The following is a 20,173-nucleotide window of genomic DNA, read 5'->3' as shown; positions in this document are numbered from 1 at the left end:
TCACTGACGATAAAGTAAAAACGTATTCTACAGCGTATTAATACACTTACGTTTAAGAGAGTTTTATTTTATTAATCTCACCTGTCAGTCGTCACATATGTTATATTTCCATATGGAAAATATCGTTAGATATTAATATATAACAATATGATTCTACGTGAATCGTGACAAATAACCATTATGTATACACTATACATACTGTCTACACTTGATCTCAAAATAATATATTGCTATATTATTTGATAATAAAATAATATGCACCCGGTTCACGCGACAATTTTAGTAGACCATTCCCATCACGTAAGTGTAATATCGAACATCAAAATGTGTTATAAACAGTAATAATTATATTTCAACAGTAAAAGGTAATTATATTCCAATTCGAACTCGGACTTATACGCATTTAAATCAAATAATAATATCATATTATAATTTACGTAACACAAAGTATAAAATACGTATATAATAGACATACTTGTTAAATAATTTTGAATTCACTGTCGTTCATTTGAAAAATTCGATGAATTTAAAGAGGAAGCCTTAGATAGGTATTTTGTTATTCAAAATTACTAAATGTATGAACTACAATTTTTGACTATATATTAGATAAAAGCGTTTACGACAAATATACGTTTAATAATTTATTACCAGTGGTGTGTAAAAATATGAATACAATATATTTAGATTAAAACGTGTAGTTTTACGATTGTTCGAACGCCGGTTACAATCGCTCGAAATTTAAGAGCCATTCCGAGCTTTGTTGATATCGACGGCGTATTCACATAAACACAAATCGTTTTCAATATAATATAGTATTATGCTCGAAAACATATTATTGAAAAATAGTGAAATACGTACCTAATATAAACCTCGGCTTATTTTATTCAGAAAGTAATTTAATCAACTATTTTATACAGTCGAATTCCTAGCCCTATTTTAACTTTAATATACCATATACTTATATAATATAGGTACGCGTTTCGTTAAAAAAATTAATTACTTTTTACTTAAGTTATTTGGACTAACTACATATTATTATATATTATCTAATATTTACTACTGTGTTTTTGTCCACTGCTGCTGGAAAAATAGCATATTACACAATATTATTATTATTATTATACGACACGTTTAGTCAATTAATGTATATACGTTATTATTTACTCCATCGATTTTCGTAACACAATGTCTTCTTAAGTTGAACCGATCATTATTTAACATGCACGGTACTATAATATGCTCTGCTCTTCGAGTCCTCTCGTGATATAGTTTAATGAGACAATGGGAAATACATCTTGGCGCGATTTTGCATCCGTTGTAATAACGGTGAGCTTGTTACGAGCGCTGTTTTAACGTTTCAAACGCATGTATACGGCGTTCTTTCTTTATAGCCATATTTTCATAACAATATCAAGACCGTATGATGACGATAATAATAATAATAATAATACTCTTTAGTCTTGACTTTTGACTAATAACCGAAATAACGACATCGAAAGTTATATAGCCGTATTATATAGTTATGGCCTCTGGATATCCCGCCGCCGTAGCGTGCAGGAAGAATGGATACCGAATATAATATGATACATAGAAAACTATCCGGAAAAAAGTTCAAAGTTATTCGATTACCTAACTACATCTTTGTGTATCTGTATACTATATACAATTTAAATACTATAAAACGATACCATTTTTATGGTTCTTGCGACGAATTATTTATTATTATTATTATTATTATTTTTATTTTTTTTCATAATATAACAAAACGGACTCCGCCGGTCGATATTTTTACAACTTTCCTATATATATATATATTTATACGCGTGCATAAAGAATGCACGGTATAAAAATTTAAATTTAAAATTTTATAAAATATATCGTTTAAGTATAAAATACGTCACCTATATATTACGTATAGGTATAGGCAGGTGGGTAATAGAAATATTGTTCAACAGTCATCCTTTTACCGCAATGTCGCAGGTCACGAACTATTTGTTGTTTTTTTTCATCATCACCGTTATTATTATTATTTAATTTGTAGAACAAATCAGCGCGTGACGTAGATTTATCGGCAATGCCACCGTAGACTTACACGAGATTAATGGAACTTTGAGCGTATTACATTTTTAGCGTTGTGCTTACAGAGTGAATGCCATTGCGAACGCTAGCCGGTTGTTCGGTGTCGCGTTGATAAATATTTAAGTCGTTTCGCGAGGAGTGGCGTTTGATGGAATCACAATATAGGCACACCGTGCATAATGTACACCTAATAATATTTCAATATATTTTAATATATTTTTTTATAAAGGTCGTACATGATTAGAATCGTATAATATGGTATACATAATAATATTATGTAACGGCTGCATGCAATATACGGTCTGAAACGCCTAAACGGGACAGCGAATGTTAAACGATTTGGTTTGTATCCAAATCTCTTTATTCATTGTGACCGAATTTATTCGACTTTCGTGTGAGAACTTTCCATTTCATAGACAGTTTTGCTCTTAAAACTAAAATATCAAAATACAGATTAACAATACGTTTATTTTCGTCTATACTATTATTTTGCGTTTGAATCAAACGCGAAAATACTTAACATTTATATATTTATTGGTTTTCCCGTATAATAAATAAATATAACTATATCTAGTTTATCTTCCAGTTTAGGATTTTTGAATTATAATATTATATATACTATTCGAATTATATATCTAGCTTTGATATAAGATATTATTACATTAAGGGGATTCGATACCGTGATTTTCTGTTTTTGTCTAACACACGCGCGACATAGGATTTTTGACGGATTCTTTGCCAAACATATCAATTGATCTATTGAAGCGATAAGAATTCTGAAAACAGATTTGAATTCGTCGTCAAGTCTACTTGAAATCGACTTTCCCACATTTTTGATATTATCCCCCAAATTCCAGAAAACGTCATATTAAAAAAGAGTATTTAAACATTTTTGTATTTCAATTTTTGGAGAAGCTAAAATCAAACAATCAAAATTGTGAGAAAGTCGATTTCAAGTTGATTTGACAACGAATTCAAATCTTTTTTCAGAATTCTCATCACTTCATTAGATCAATTGATATGTTTGGCAAAGAATCCGTCAAAAATCCTATGTCGCGCGTGTGTTAGACAAAAACAGAAAATCACGGTATGGAATCCCCTTAATATTCATAAGATTCAGATTTAGACATTAAACAAAATGTTATGAGTTTTAAAATATTATGTAAGTATGTATATTTTTTCTGTTGGGTACCTAACCTATAATTTACGGTAAATACTTTTTATCTCGTGAAATATTGTAAATTGTTAATTGTATAATATATTGTATCAAAAATCTGGCCGAATTTTATTGAAAAAAAAATATTATTAAAATAATAACCTAAAATATTTAATAGGTTTCAATTCATCAGCTATGTATATTATTTCTACTTGTTTTAATGCTATAATATCTTAATTTATGCAACTAGCTTGATGTTTTGATTTAACACGACATATTTGTTTTATAGTAAAATGTATAAAACATTTACGGTCTGTTATAATTATAAAATAGTACTTGAATACAATTTATTAGCTTCTTTGAATACTTTACTCCTTACTCAAATGTCTTCAACTTATTTAATTATTTTCAAATTAATATAGTGACATTTAAGTAATTTTTGTACAATGAACTCTGAAAGCTGTGCTATTTTCGACGTTTTTCATTCAAGCGCAATATTTTCTAAACAGTAAACAATGTTTAATATCATTACTTTATCTTAATAAAAGGTTATATTATAATTATATAATATTAAAGGTAATCATTAAATATTTCAAAACAACAATTTTTATAATTTTCAAACCACATTGTTTTATTCCCAATGATTATAAATACATTAATAAAACAATTGAGGATATAGGTACCATATTTATGTACTGAATAATAACGGTGTATAAAGCATACATTAGAAATATTGACAATTATCTAAGTATATAATATAATAAATAATAATTTATAAATATATAGAATATAAAAAGGTTTTATTATGAATAATACTAATAACGCATGATTAAACAAATATATTATACAAGTAGAATAATCATAAATTAAATATTTTTTTACAAACACTTCAGAGTAGACGTTAAAATTCATATTATAAATTAAATATTTAAGAAATAAATTCAATAAATTATAATTTGAAAAAACCAAAAGGAATTCAGAAGATTGACGAGTGAGAAAGAGTTAGCGTGACTTACTCTTATAAGCTAAGATAAATTCACATTTCTGAAACGTCTGTGAAACGATTTTCTCGGGCATAGTGTGGTGATGTCGTATCATTTACGAAAGAATTTAGACTAGAATATACAAGGAATTATTTTAACGTTGAACTAACTTTGTTTTTAAAATGCAATGAGAACATTTTTTAAGTTACAGGTTTTGTAATTTATAGTGTAAACGTTTCCGAAAACATTTGGCTGATGAGTCACATGGATACCTTAGTCTCAAGTGCGTTAATTTGATGGGCATTGACAGTCACTTAAAACATATCATGGTGTACAAAAATAAATCTAATAATTTTCACATTGTGGGACTTATGAAGTTTGTGATTCATGAATATAGGATGTGGGCTGTTGTGCTCCAAGAATGATATGTGTATGAGTTACTTTTTCAAATAAAAAATATTGTAGGTATCATTTGACAATTTAAACTTAACAGTACGTGTATATGCAAATTAACAAAATGGTTATTTTAGAAATTTTATTTGGAGATATTATATAGGTATAAAAACATTTTTCACAGTTAAAAAATAAACTTAATATCTCATGAAATTGGTTAACTTCCGGTGTTTAAGTAACAGTTTGTTTCTTAATACACCATGTTATAAAAAAAGAAATATAATTTGTATAATAATTGAAATTATTGAAATTTGTTAATATATTTATATAACTTAACATTAAGATTATCGTCCGTACACAATACGAAATTTTTGCAGTTATAAGATGTACTAAAACTTACAGTCGATAAAATGGACACCTCCTAAATAATTAATGTACTGAAACTCGTATTACTACGTATACTGGAATCTGTACAATTATTATTGTTGTATTAACTGCGCACTGTAAACGAATTGTTATTATATTACATTATCGCCATTGTGTCTTGTACTTTTCTGCTATTTACACGCTTGAAATCGTTATCGCACCGTCTTAAGCATTTAGTCTCGCGAGTTGTGGAAGAAAACTGTTGTCGTTAAAAAAAAATGCACATAAAAACTGCTTCTGGATAAGTGCGGGTAACAGACGCACGGCTAACGCAATCGGTGACGAGTTCGAGCCAAAAAACCAGCTGCGTTCACAACGGAAAGTGCGTGGTTGTGATAAATATAATACATATTGTATCGTTGGATCGGTGGGTGGACAGCGGGTGTATAGAAGATACGTGTCGCGTATTAAGGTTTGAAGATGACTGGTCGCCTGGAAAACGGTAGTGATTCCGAGAATGGTTGCCCCGAGACTTGTGGTAACGTCATGTTAAAATACACTGACGGTCCTAAAATATTATTACAAAGTTTGATAAAGGTAAGATTTTTGTTAAACTGTACTTAGAGGTAAAAAACCTTAATGTATTCAAATTTACAAATATGCTTGAGTCTGTTAAAGAAATCAAATATAAGAAAAACAAAGGTCTAATTAAGTCTATTATATAAATAAATATTAAAACAATAAAATTAGCCCAAACTGAGTTAAAATTTAAAAAAAAAAGAAACAGTATCGCAATAATTGTAATAAAGATTGACATTCTACATTGAACACACACTCTGTACCTGCTAAGTTTGTTTAGTTATTAATATAACATAAATTAATTTTATCTTATACCTAGGTACTGACATAATAATATACATTACACAATCCAGGTTACAAATTACATAAAACTAACCATTCAGACAGTTCTGCTCAGTCTGGCGTTGGTCATAAGTATTTGGTAGTCAATGAATCAAGTACCTCAATAAAAAAAAAACACATTACCTCAATATGAAAAGCTAATGGAAATGTCTCTTTATATAACCATGAGAAAACTGAATTATTTAAATCTAAACTTAATGCTATTTAGTATTTTCTAACCTACTCATTTATAATAAAAACACTAACTTCAACATTAAACTACTCATGTACAGATCCTTAATAAATAAAATATAGATTTATGGCCTCAAAATATATAGAAATTCTAAATCTCCAATCTGTAAAAAATTATTTCAAAATATTAACCTAGGAACAAAAACACTCCAGACCACACATTTTGATTCACACCCTTCACTCTAATAAATATCTTAAAACTCTTCAGGAAGAAGTAAAAAAAGGATGTAAGAGGTTTAACATAATATACCTTAGCTATCACACTAAATACTAATCCCCTAATCCATAACTTATCAACTAATGTAATTCCTGGAAATCCTCCAAAACGCAAGAAGCAAAAATGATGTAGATTTATTTAACTAATAAAAAATAAAAACAAAGGAACCAATAATAGCCAATGGAAGTGTTACTACTGGGTGGCTACTTTCATCGAGTAATTTCACGTTATATATCAAATTAACTTCAATCATCCCATATTATTATTGTGCATAGATTACATTTTCTTTTTTTTTCGTGTGGCTTTCAAAACTTATATGCATATCTCTGTCACGATTTCTCAATATAACAATTTATCATACTGATTCTTTCTATTTTGTTAACTGTGTGGCGCTTCGTACATTTTAGCACATGTCGGTCGTTCTGTAATTCTCTGCAGTCGCATTACTTCCTACAAGCTTTCACATTAAGTTATTTATTTGCAGCTACTTTGGATTTCGTCTGTTCGCAGTGTATTTTATACGTTAGGCTGCGATCTAAGTGTACTCCAACATACATGGGATGGTCACAATATTATAGATGTACGCTTTCCCATAGGATCCTAAGCTTTATTTTCGCATTTTGATTTTGTAGGTGGAAGGCACATGTCTGGATTTTGTCAGATTTGGTTGATTTTTTTGTTTTTAAGTTCTCGTATTTCCGTATTAATCTCCAATGTTTTGATTGGGGTTGCGAACATATTGTTTTCATCTATTATTTTTAGTCTTTTGAAGTCTTCTCTGTTCTTTTTGTTTTACCGTTCATGATTAGCTTATGGAATATCTCATTTGCAGATACATTAGTGTGTGCAAGTTTAGGTTTATTCTCTCCATTCTGATTTTTCAGCAGTCTCCATGCTTCACTACTTTTTTGAGCCTGGCCTAGTCCTTCTATAGTATCTCTCCAGTCTTTCTTGCTCCGCTCTGAAATGTTGACAGTTAGGCGCATTCACTTATCTCTATTGTTTCAATCTTCAAATGTGCAAATTGTTTGTTGTAACTCTCAAAAAAACAAAATTACACACAGACTCATACCTTAATATTTCTCTAAACTTTTGTTAGGTGTGTATTTAAATACCATAAGTTCAAAAGCAATATAACTCGTACACCTAAGAACTAATATAATATGTTTGACGTCACCTTTTTTGAACCATTATCACAAGACGTTGTTCTTTTCAAAAGTATATAACATTTGACCTGTTTTATTATGGATTGTACACAGCAGATCCATTGGGGATTTAACAGAATGACCCAAAGTGAGCGTCAAACATCAATTACCCTTTTCCGCTACCAAAGCAGAAATAAAATATCAGGGTTTGATAAAGCCCGTTTACAAAACGTGACGAGTAGGATGTTGAAATTTTGATTTTTTTTTTATATAATATGTCCATTTGTCCGTGAAAGTGGCACGTAATCACCACCGTATACGTCCGTCTGTTATTTTTGAGCAGTATTTTATACCAAATTCTAAACGTCATCATACACACAAATCATATTTTCATATTGTACGTGCAAACGTAACTCAATTATTTTGAAGAGAGCTTTAAATCAAGTATTGAAATATAAATTAATCCATACAATATAACAAACTAACTATAATAAATGTGGATTCCTTATTAAATAATAAATTGTAAAATAATATCACCCTCATATTTTTAGTAGCCTAATTAAATATTACCTCAAGTAATAACGTATGAGACAATTTTAAACAACGAATTGGTTACCGCAATATTAACTTTAAGTTTAGATTTTAACCTAAAGCCAGATTATTGTATATGATTATATATTAAATCGTTTTAGTTTTTGAAAATAATTTAGTAGTTAACTATATTAAACGTTTTTAATATTATTATTCCTATACATTCGAACTATTTCTAGATTTTTTGGGATATTTTTTAAACTATAGAGAATAATCCGATAGTTATGACGTACAGGTAATATAATTTTGAGATCAGTTTTTTATTTATATACATTGTAATTGAACTGTAAAGTACATTTTTACCAATTCGTACAGAAACTATGTTAACAATATTTTTATTGATTGTACTTCGATATAGAAAATGATGAATAAAAAATTAACCTACGCAATAATTTTTAATCACTTATAGTATAACAATAAAATTATAATATAATATTTAATTGATTTATTGATACAATATATTAATTTTATATCCATATCGTATATATATTTTGTTTGTTTGTGCCAGTTAGTAATTTCAATGACGGTTATTTAATTCTATGAAAAATAATATATTCTGCAATATTATACATGTTGAAAAGACACGTAATTTACCTTACTTCTAGGACTACTCATCCTTCTGAAATGTACTTAAATACCGACCTAATATGTTAATTTTCTTTCTGCCCCACTGATTCTCTGGTAAATAATTTCTGCCAATTAAATTTTAGTTCGCTCCGTTTAATTAGTGAAATTTGTTTATAAGTTGATACCAGTAGTTTTAGTACATGATAGTTCATAAAAACACGATTTACTGTTTAACTGATATTATAATAGACGTGTCAATAACGTTCAAATTAATTAACTTTCGTGAATTATTTGACTTTAAACTAGTATATAAGTTTTGTCAGTTAATTTGTTTGACAAACATGTTGAAAAATATTAAAATAATTATAATTTTATAGAGGTTTTAAGTTTATCTCATCATCATACCACATTTCGAAAATTACGTAATATAAGATAGCAAATAATAAATATTATTAATGAATAATACATAATGCATATAATATGTATGTATGTATGTAAGTATAATAATATGTTAGTGTACACTTTTGATGACAATAAAATTATCTATTTTGATAGGCATAATATGACATATGATTATAATTATTTTATTTATTGTGGAGAATTCATTAATTTACTAAATGAGGGGGTGTTACAAGTAATAACGATCTATCAAAGTTCGAACTGACGTAGATAAAATGTGAGCGCGTGTAATACCTTCTCGGAAACCAATTATTATTAATTCTCTCGAACACGTACAATTATCTCTAATATTCCCGACATCTCTTTCGTATAGACGTTCTCACCTGTAAATTGCTTCGTAGTAGTAATTGTTTACGGCTGCTCGATCCCTATTACAAGCTACTAACACGTTACATTCGACGTTTCATAGCGATTATGGAGTTTTTAAGCAAATATTTTTTTTATAACAGGAAAAGAAATAAATAAAAATGAAAATGCGATAACGGTCTGTTGGATGTCACGACGGTTGTTAAAAAAAAACAACTGGAAGTTGTCTACTGAATTTCGGTACGGATTCTAACACAGACATTTCAGCTTATACGAATTTTAAAAGTCAACACACTGCGTAAAAAATATACGCAAATGTAAATAATATTTAATAATACATATTAATATAACGTGTGTCCGTTGTATGTGCATGACTATCATAACACGGATTGTGTATTCACAAACAATTTAATCAGATGAATTCTTTTGTTATATTGATATATATATATATATTGATTATCAACTACCTTTTATTGGTATGCACGACTATCATTGACATTTAGTATGTATAATTCACGTAATAGCTGGTGGTATTGTATATTATCACCCACTGTTTTGTTTAAAAGTGTCTACCGTTTAATAAATTAGAACTGTCGATTTTAACGTATTCCATTTTATTGGATAGATTCAACATTATTGTTAGCACGCCGCAATTCTTTTGTCATTTAAATACAATTTGTATCGGTATTTTCACACCAAACCAGTAAATTAATTTTAAATTGAGAATTATTTTTGCCTTACAATTATTTTTAAACCATTAAATCAATTATGTAATCGAATCGTTTTCCAACACAATACATACATTTTTTATATAGCACTGACATAAAGAACAAAATATACACATTTCATTATAAGTTCGTTCCATATATTACTGACATAGTTGTTTTGAAGAGAAAAATCTTGACATATTTTATTTAACAAATTGACCCATTACGAGGGTTGGAAGCAGCGTATTCATTTCGTGATTTAGTACCTAAAAGTCTTACCAAAGTATATGATATAATCGAATTTAAATTTGTAGAAAGATTATCTAGCCTCTTTTAAAAGTTATTGTGGGAATCGTTTTTTTTTTTTATATTTCAATACAAATGGTGTTAAGACCCTATTTTTATTTTTAAAATTGTCCAAGTTTTCAAAATGTACTGGAGTTTTTTTTAAGAATATGAAATATTTAATAAAAAATTAACTTTTACAATAGCCCAAATATTTGCACAGAATAAAAAATTTATTATTTTAAGTAGGTAGGTATTATCTAGTCAGCCATTATTAAGGTGCAAATCGGTTTGAATTGGCTTTAATAACATCGCCCATTGAATTAGTGGCGGGGCCATGATTATGAAATGGGGGGGGGGAGGTTAAGTATAAATCAAATCAAGTTTTTACAGTTTTCGTATATAAATATCAAATGTATCAGGGGGGAAATATCAATGGGGGGAGTGGAGGTTTAAACACCCAACCCCCCTGGCTATGCCACTGCATCGAATATATTCAATGGAAAAGGTCAACCCTCTCCAACTTCATTAATATTATGTAATATATTATGTTATGTATTACACTCGTATAATATACCTATGTGATCGTATTACAAATCAGTACGCCATTCTTTATTTCATTATAATTTTCTTGGGGCATATAGTTCAATGTAAAAATTATGTTTTTATTCTAACAATATTAAATACTAAAAATAGTCATTCCGTTGTTACGTTATATTTTAAGCCTCCTACACGCCGGTGTACCGAAATTGCCTATACGCCACGCCGGATAATAAAATTGATTGAAAACGTCATAATATTATTGAGAGTAGGTATAACAAGTAACAACTTTACTCTTATTGAATTCTAAACGAAAGCCACCACACTTTGGTTTTTAATGTATGTGCATTTTAAACTCAGAAGTATAAATTATATACGTATCATTATTATAATATTAAATTACTGTACCTACAATTATTTGTTATTTGTGTGTGACAAATACGTTTAGTCGTTTATCGAATTAATTCATATCAGTAATTTATGTCTTAGTCATAATTTCGTCTTAACAAAAACAATAGCATTGTTATGTTATTTCTTACCTCTCTCTACCGCAATAATATTAATAATGGCGGGTTACCAACGACAAATCATAATAACATTTTATGGCTCCGCTCTGCTCACTAAAATCGATACCGCTGGAAAATTCAAGGTACTGCAGTATAATATACGTGTAACACATAATAATACTATGCTAGTGTATAATTATACAATTAGTACCTTTATTATTCAGCCCGTTGAAGCATTGTGTGTTATCGATAAAATTCCATGGTTAAACCAACAGAAGTATAAGGGAACGCAATTAAGTCGATTTAACTACGTGTAGTATGCGTAGAGGAAGGCGTTATCGATGGCGCACAGTATTATACTTAGGATAGGCACGGTAAGTACTCAGCGAATACGAACTTCACGTCGATACCGATATTGGTATAACCGTTGGTCACGGTTAAATGCGTGAGTATTGCACAACCATAGAGGTATTTGAAAATATGGCTAAATCACGAGTTGCAGTGAGCGAAGACTATAATATGACGTGTTGCTATTTTATTTCGGCGTAAACGTTTATAGCAGTTTTTAAAACAGATACATACATACGACACGGTTAGCAATATTGGCGGATGCCTGCGGGGTAGGTCATGATTGGATGGGTGTTGTATAAAACGCTTGTCTCGGACAATTTTTGAGTTCACTACCCATGCTTTGCATTATAATAACATCACTGTTGTAGAGTAGTTATGGTGTCTGTCAACAACAAAAACGCAAACAGTAATATGTACTTCAAAATATTATTAGCACGCTAAAAACATCACGATCATAATAATATATGCTGCACACGGGACGTCGTCATGGTTGTCGTTGGATGAACTGAGGTGTATATATTATTATCAACTTATATAATACGCGTTAACTGTTTTTTTTTCTCAAGTGGTATTTTCCCCGTTTTCGTTTCGAAGTCAAGTGCATGCGCTAATTGCTATCCAATTAGCCATGACGGAAACTTAGTCCGAGACCTTACGTATCAAAAAATGAGTGTAGTTAAATATTTCAAACACAAGCTGACGGGCAAAAATAGCGTTGAATGAAAACTTTCTTCCTCTCTACGTCTCATTAGGTTTTTGTTTAAATTTTTTTTTTTTCATTTTAGATTCTGAGTGAAACGATGAATGTATTGATTTTACAATGATGTGTGTTTTTTTTTTTATTTTTTTTTTTTTTTATTTTTTTATTTTTGTGTCTGTGTACACGATAAGTAGTCGAAATAATGCTTCGATTTTCGACTTCAGTATCTTGTTCGATGGGAAAGTGAATATCGTTGGTGCATTGGGGAGGTCAAAATTTTAATTTCCCAGTAGTTTTCAAAAGCGATGTGAAAAACAAAAGAAAAATTAAGGAAAAACGGGAATTTTTACGCAAAATCGATTTTTAACAAAATCGATTTTGGTTATTGGTGTAACTCTAAAACAAATGACCGTAGATGCATGAAATTTTCACTGGTTGTTTATATTTGCATTTTCTATACACAATACAATTTTGAAAATAATTTGACTTTTTTTGAACTGTTTACGGACATTGTCAGTTTTCAGTTTTTTTAAATTTTTTTTCTATAAATATCAATAAAATTTTATTTGTTGGGTAAAAAAGCTTGAAAATTTAATAGAAGGCTCCTAGGTTATTGTTTCAAAGGCAGATGAAAAAAATTAAAAATCCTTAGTCACAGTTTTTTTTTATACACGTTTAAAGTTCAAATCTTGAAAAAATACGGAAAAATCACGAAAATTTGCAAATTATTTTGAGTTAGAAATTCATAAAAAATTTTCTTTTTAAATCTAAGATTTTAAAATCTAATACAAGATTCCTCATAAGTTTGTCTAACTTTATCAAAAAAAAAATTTCTACAAGAAAGTCAAATTAAATTTTTATGAGCGTTTTAAATTCATATTTTTACAACATTAGATATTCACTCGATTTCTCATGTACCGATTTCCTTATTTTCTTGTAATTCAAAAACGAATAACTGTAGATACATGAAAATTTCACTGAATGTTTATATTAGCATTTCCTATACACCATACAATTTTGAAAATATTTTGACACTTTTTGAGCTGTTTACGGGCATTTTCAGTTTTCAATTTTTTTAGTTTTTTTTTCTATAAATATCAATAAAGTTTTATCTGTTGGGCCAAAAAGTGTAAAAATTTAATACAAGACTCCTGATATATTTTTACAATAGCAGTTGAAAAATATTGAAAATACATAGGCACAGTTTTTTTTTATAAGCATTTAAAGATCAAATTTGGACAGAATTTATCAAAATCTCGAAAATTATCAACCATTGTAATTAATAAATTATAAAATGTTCAGTTTTTATAGCTAAGGATTGAAAATTTAAAACAAGATTCCATGTAAATAGATAATTCGGTTACCAAAAAATCTAAAAAATACACAAGCACAGTTTATTTGTATAGTCATTTTAAGTTCAAATTTGGACGAAATTACATAAAAACCTAGAATAACTATTTTAGTTATTTTGTTGTGATTGTATAATATTATTCGTGGGCACTTGAAACTTCTAATTTGTAATATTTTCATCGATATGTTATGATGATAGTATCACGGTTTGTTGTTGATGTATAACGCGTTATATGTACCTAATGGATATTGTGATATGATTAATTTGGAATTTATTATAGGTCAATTTTTTTTTTAATACCATAGATAAGTGTATAATATGTCTTATACCTAGACTGACATATCGTCTCCACTCAGAATCGTTTTTCTTATACAATGATATATCATTGAATTCAAATTTAATACCATCCATTATACAGTGACCCACTTGTAACCTACAGTACAGCAGAGCGACATCCACTTTCCCACCTTTTTATTATTAATGATAAATTACTTTAAATTTCCTCAAAAAAAAAAAACAAATAACTAACTACCTATCCAATTTTTAACATAAAATATTATATTAAATAATTCATCTTTGTACCTACTAATATTACTCAATATTGTTAAATTGAATGAATTATAGGATAACATAAATCAAACGATAATTCTTAAGTCAATATTCTTGTGGAAGAAAATCTATTGTATATAATTTGAAAATCTGTGATAAGTATTTTGACAATTTAATATTTATTCAAAAAATGTAAGGTGTTCGAAATAATGATTACATTTATTATTTATGCCATGATGTAACAAACATGTACTTGATACTTTTCATAAAAAAAAAAATTGTGCAAGAGTGCATAAATTATGAATTATGTTTATATTATAATACTATTAAAAAAATGTAATTATTTTAATTGGTGAAATATAAAAATAATTCTATAAAATACGGGTTTAAAATCTGTTAAAGCTATTACGAAAAAAAAGAAAGTGCTTTGTTTATCTTAAAATTGAACATTATATTTACTTATTATAATTATTAGCAGCTGTTAAATAAAAACAGTATTTAAATTTATCATCAAGATTACTTTCTAATAAAAAATCTCTTTTTAAGTACACCCATTACAAATCATGCATTTTTAATCGTTACGAGGAGTATTTGAAAGGTAGTGTATGAAATAAATTAGTTTTATAATTTATTTGTATAAACATTGTTATTATATTAAAGACTTTTTTAAAATTATATATATAGCTACAAACGTTTATAATGATATTAATATTTTATATTAGTTTAAACAGTTTGACAGTTATACATATAATTGTAAAATATATAGGTATCGTCATAATAGTTATAATATCTTATGTATATTTATTTAAATTAAAAATTAAATTGAAACTTTTATTTTACAACGAAATGTTATCGTTTTTATACAAAATTATTTAACTTCTAAGAACCTTATCTATTATTTATAAGATAAACTTATATCATTCAACCTTAACAAATAAAAATTATCTTTGAGACATTAGTATTTATTGTTATATAAATGCATGGACAAATTGTTAATATTGAATATCAAATATTGAAATATGTAACAATGCAATACCAACAATAAAATCAATTTGTTGTATTTAAGACTTATATTTTTTACTAACAAATTTAACCTTTACAGAAATGAGATGAATTAAATTAAAACGATTTTTTTTTAGTGAGCTGCAACTGTTTCCAAAATATGTATATTATAATAACTGTCTTATAATTATGTTTATTTGAAAATTGGATTTAAATATTATGGGCGATTTTATTCAAACCAACATTATATTGTCCAAAAGAACTTGGGCTTATAAATTAAAATACTATACGTATATTATATAATTTTGATTGACCATAATCGGTATAAAGATACGTACCCCTAAGCTGCAAAACCATTACAATATACTGAACACTGTATTCAGCAACGTAGTGTACCTATACGTATTGTCTACATTTAAACATTACCATCGTACTGAATGACGTGTATTATGACATTTAATAACAGTTATTACAATAAATAAACAGTGTTTATATAGTGGCCTAACAACATGTTTTGTATACGTAGGTATAAATGTATATTTAGTTGAGATTTATGTGAGTTTGGTTTTGATTTTAAATCATATGTTTTAATCTCTTTCATGATCCCACGCAAATTCGCTATAGAATAATATGATCTCCTCTGGGATTATAATTTCCAGTCCAGCAAAATGAAGTTTAAACCAATATTGAGTGTATTCCATAATGATTTTTGGATTATATAATATAGGTGCGTAGTCAAGTTTGTTTATAGTTTAAAACAGACATAATAAATTATGTTATGTAGACCGATTTAAAATGACAGATACGGATCAAAAATTATTGTGAATAAGTAGGTAACATTTAAAAAAAATTTAAATAATTTATGCATTTGAATGCTTAATAAAATACATGCTCTATTATTATCATTATTACCATGTTAATCTAGATAATAATGATCAATTGTATGCCAAAATATTTACCAACTTTTAGAAAATAAATAATTTACTATTGGCATAGTTAAAACACCTATACGCCAAAAGGCCGCAATAAGAATAAATTAAATTTTATATTACACGCATTTGTACTTAGCTGCATAACAAAGTTACATACGAAATTACTTATTAGGATTAAAATTGAAGTAAACACTTATAATTAACAGATAAATGTATGGCAATTTTCTTTTCGATTGTGCACATAGGGCACACCTGCATTAAAAAAGGTAATCTTATTTCTTATTAGTCACTACAAATAACTCTAAACCTAATTTTCACGATTTAATTGAATATATTTTTATTCGTATAATTATATGTAAAACGTCACGACGCGCGGCGGTGTTAAAACATAATATTCTTAAGCGAATGTAATATTTAAGGACGTTTCGTGTGAATCTAGAAAGACACACAATAAAGTAATTAAATATTGTACAAACAAAATATATACATCTAAACCTTTCCTGGCTTCATACTAAATACCTACTAAAGAATATGAATTTAGAGACCGTGCTATCCCATCTAAAATTAAATCATCTACCGTTCCCAAAGGCTTTCTCTTCTAAACCTCATTTAATAACTTGTTCTAAAGTCCCATTTTAGTCAACGTGCTGCAGCATTTCATATTACCAAATAATATTCTACAACTGATTTCACTAGACCGTTATAACGATAACGAAATTAAAAAATATTCATTTTTAGGTCATGAATATTTTAAACTATAATAATATTATATAGAAAAATATTGAAAACTATTAAATACACATTGTAAAACTGTCAACAACATACATTAAATTCAAACGAAAAATTGTACCATTAATAACAAATCCACTTAAAAAACGTAATTATCAATACCTACCAATACGATAGTGATTTAATTCTAGTTTTACGATATCTACAGTATTTTATAATATTGAATTCAAGTCATGACTTTTATTTATTTATAACCGTATGGTTTTCGGTTTATATATTTTTCATGAACTCATTTTTAAACAGTTTATTAATATTTAATTCAAATGTACATTAGATAATTGATACAATGCGTTTTTTAGTGCTAATTTTTAATTTATCTATTAAAAGAAGTTTAAAATGTTCAAATAATTTTGTAAAAATGATACAAATTTAAAATAATTTATATTTATTTCCACATTACACATCTATTACAAAATAAATGTACCTATTGATATATTAACACTTAAATTATATCCGTTTTTACTGCACATTATAATACCTAAATTTATTTGGTTATTATAATGAATTACGCTGTACATCAATGAATCCAACGATAAACAATTAGCCAATACAATAGATAAACTAGAAAATAGTTTCTCGATGTGTTAAAGTTTCCAAGTCAGCTAAATAACGGTAGAGCTGATTAAGTCGAAAGTAAACGGCTTTCAACAACGGAAAGGAAATATATGAACTATTATACCGATATTGCGGTTACCGCATTAGATAGTGTATAAATAAAAATTGGTCATATTTTGTTCGTAACGTCTGAAAAGCATGACATGGTGGTGGGGAAAAATCTGTATAATATTATCTATAATAATATATTATTATTGTATTTCGTATGGCAAATGTAACATACAATTACATTAAGAGGATTGATAGTGTGTATGGAAATATTATTAAACTGATTAAACTTCACAACAGTAGTAACGAAAAATTAAACAGCAGAGCATTGTGCCTATAGTATAATCAGCAACGTAGTGAATGTACCTATAGTGACCGAGGTTTTAACTTTTAAGGGGAAGTTTTTTTTTTATTGGGTAAGTACAGCCGTATAGATACTTCATTGTTCAGTGCCATTGGCTTTAATTATAAGGGGGTGGTATTGATGTGTTAATATAACAAACTAAATATTACAAAAAATCTTTATGATTAGCCAAGATAAGATCACAATGTTTTAACATAGTGAAGTGAATAAAAATTGAATTCGCCTACGGGTAAGCAGTTTATTATAGTGTTTATGTTGGTTTATTAATCAAATGAGTACCTATAACAATATTGCATCATTTACCAGATGACCCTAAAACATTTTAGTTTTAAACTCATTTGTATATAGGTACAGAAAAAAAAAGAAAATGGTTACCTTGGTAAATCCCGTTGGACTTCGGAAAGCAACTTCAAGTCATAGGAAAAAATAGTGTTAAATTGGTACGGGCATTTGGTTTTTACGTTTTGAAGCAAAAAAAAAACATTACTCAACATTAAATTGTATCTTGACTTTGATTGAAACGGGACCTATATTATATCTACAGGTATTGTAAACAAAATTGAAAGCAGAAACGAAATAAGTGGAAAGTATATGGGATTTGTATGTTTGGATAGAATAAAAGTGAAGGCGTATGAGTTTAATAACACGAAGATTTATGGGGAACGAAAGAGATGTGAAAAGTTGCATAATAAGGTAGAAAGATCCAAAGGGATAAAAAAAAAGGGGAACTAAAAAGAATGAAAGAGCTCAAAAGATAATAACGTGGCACTTTACTAATAATATTAGTTAGGCATTGATACTTTTATTTAGTATAATTGTATGCAAGGTTTAAAATATTATACTTAAAATTTAAATATTACTCTCTGGTCGAATTAATATTAGGTAGGTATATATAATATAGGAAAAAAACGAAATGTACATTTTATCTAGTTTTTAAGTCTTCCACTGTACCTTTTATGTAATATGTACCTTATTACCTATATACTTAAACTTTTATATTAGTTTCATGTGATACACAAACCGTGGCCAATGACATTTGTAATGGCCTTGTACGTAAAAAAAATATTATATTATATTATCAAATATATCTAATTAGTAGTTATAAAAGTCATTATACGTAACATAAATAATATAGTGCATTAGTTATTTCAACTAACTAACTAGATATTTTAATAAAGGTTGCATTATCTTAACAAAAGTAATCAAAACAATTAGAATGATAAACAAACTCTATGTTTAATCACATTTTTTTGAAATTTGTATAGATTAAAAAACGTGTATAATAGATAAGATATAATAACAAAAATAAAATAACAAACACAAAATAAAAGTAATGAATAAATTGTGAATTCGAAACTGGTGTTATAATGATTAACATGACAGCCTACAAACTTAGTAATTTACAATTTACTTACAATTACATGAAATTATTCAAATAAAAATACAAATAACAGATAATATGTATTTAGTTTGCATAATCAACATTAAAAACAATATTTTAGTCTAATACGCTGTTGTCATTCACCACAGTCTACGGGGCAAGTCTTATGATAATTCTAAGAAATGTTTATGAAAAACGAAAGGACAAACATTATTCTAGACATGTTTTAGGAAATAAAAATACATTTGTCCCTTTATATGTGTCTTTTGCACGTAAAGAAAATAGACGTTCTAGAATGGTCGTGAATTGGGTTCTAAAGTTTTACAACGAGACTACATTGGATTGGCAGTTTTACGAATAGGATTTTCGTACCTTTATTTCTTTAACAAATTGGTAGCATATAGCTTCATAATATTTATATAATCCGATTTAATATGTTAATAAATTAATATCAAAAAAAAGGTTTTAAATTTCAAGTTTCAAATTCAAAGATAATATATCTATAGATTACATATATTATGAGCTATAATAAAGCAACTAATTGGTCCCGACTGTCAACCTGAAAAAGTCATGTCATTCCTCAGTACAACCAAAATAAAAAAATATATTTAAGTAACATTTATTCATAAGCCATAAAGTCCCCCCTTAATTGTAACCAATTATCACCCAAAAACAAATTAAATGTACAAATGTAACAAT

General features: G+C 27.7%; 1 protein-coding gene across 1 annotated transcript in view; it reads left to right on the top strand.

Moving 5' to 3' along the window:
- The window catches only part of LOC132942987 (lachesin-like), a 167,806-nt gene that overhangs the window by 120,187 nt on the left and 27,446 nt on the right, over positions 1-20,173 (top strand). The window lies entirely within an intron of this gene.

The sequence above is a fragment of the Metopolophium dirhodum genome, chromosome 4 (genome assembly GCF_019925205.1).
Source record: "Metopolophium dirhodum isolate CAU chromosome 4, ASM1992520v1, whole genome shotgun sequence".
NCBI classification, from domain to species: Eukaryota; Metazoa; Arthropoda; class Insecta; order Hemiptera; family Aphididae; genus Metopolophium; species Metopolophium dirhodum.
This window is presented reverse-complemented; position numbering and strand designations above follow the sequence as displayed.